Source organism: Cebus imitator, unplaced genomic scaffold (assembly GCF_001604975.1).
Source record: "Cebus imitator isolate Cc_AM_T3 unplaced genomic scaffold, Cebus_imitator-1.0 Scaffold18, whole genome shotgun sequence".
NCBI classification, from domain to species: Eukaryota; Metazoa; Chordata; class Mammalia; order Primates; family Cebidae; genus Cebus; species Cebus imitator.
In genome coordinates this window covers 4,737,310-4,738,291 of record NW_016107333.1, presented here as the reverse complement: position 1 = coordinate 4,738,291, position 982 = coordinate 4,737,310, and the positions used below count along the sequence as shown (strand labels likewise).

General features: G+C 43.6%; 1 protein-coding gene across 1 annotated transcript in view; it reads right to left on the bottom strand.

Annotated features, from left to right (window-relative positions):
- RBL1 (RB transcriptional corepressor like 1) overlaps positions 1 to 982 on the bottom strand; it is an 80,720-nt gene that overhangs the window by 30,579 nt on the left and 49,159 nt on the right. The gene's annotated exons all lie outside the window — the stretch shown is intronic.

Below are 982 nucleotides of genomic sequence, written 5' to 3'. Positions count from 1 at the left end.
CTCAGCTCACTTTAACCTCCGCCTCTCAGGTTCAAGTGATTCTCCTGCCTCAGCCTCCCAAAAAGCTGGGACTACAGGCATGTGCCACCACATCCAGCTAAATTTTTTTGTATTTTTAGTAGAAACAGGGTTTCACCATGTTGGCCAGGCTGGTTTCAAACTCCTGACCTCATGTGATCTGCCCAGCTTCCCAAAGTGCTGGGATTACAGGTTTGAGCCCCTATACCTGGCCCCTGGCCCCCGCCCCCATGTATATATATATTTTTTTGAGACAAGGTCTTGCTCTGTTGTCCTGACTGGAGTGCAGTGGCATGATCATGGCTCACTGCAGACTCAAATTCCTGGGCTTATGATTCTCCTGCCTCAGCCTCCTGAGTAGCTGGGACCACAGACACACATGACCATGCCCAGCTAATTTAATTTTTTGCAGAGATAGGATATTATTATGTTGCCCAGTCTGGGTCTCAAGCTCCTGGGCTAAAGTGATCCTCTTGCCTCAGTCTCTAAAAGTGCTGGGATTACAGGCGTAAGCTACCATGCTCCGCAAAAATCCTTATTTTCTATTTCTTCTCTGAAACAAGAATATTCTGTTTTGTTTTTGTACTTTAAATTTACTGAAAAGAAGCAAATTTTTTTCTTTATTTTGTATGTGCCTGTGATGCATTTATAGTTTAAATTTATTGAAAAAAAGCATTAAAAATTTTTTAAGCACTTTAGATATTAGTCAAAAAACAGAATTTTTGCTCAAACATACACATTGGGAAGCCCAGATAAGAAAATAAAAAGTAGCTCAGGAGTTCAAGACCTGGGCAACATGGTGAAACCCCATCTCTACCACAAATACAAAAAATTAGCTGGGAGTGGTGGCACTTGCCTGTGATCTCAGCTACTCAGGAGGCTGAGGTGGGAGGATCACTTGAGCCTGGGAGCAGAGGTTGCAGAAAGCTGAGATCATGCTGCTGCACTCCAACCTGGGTGACAG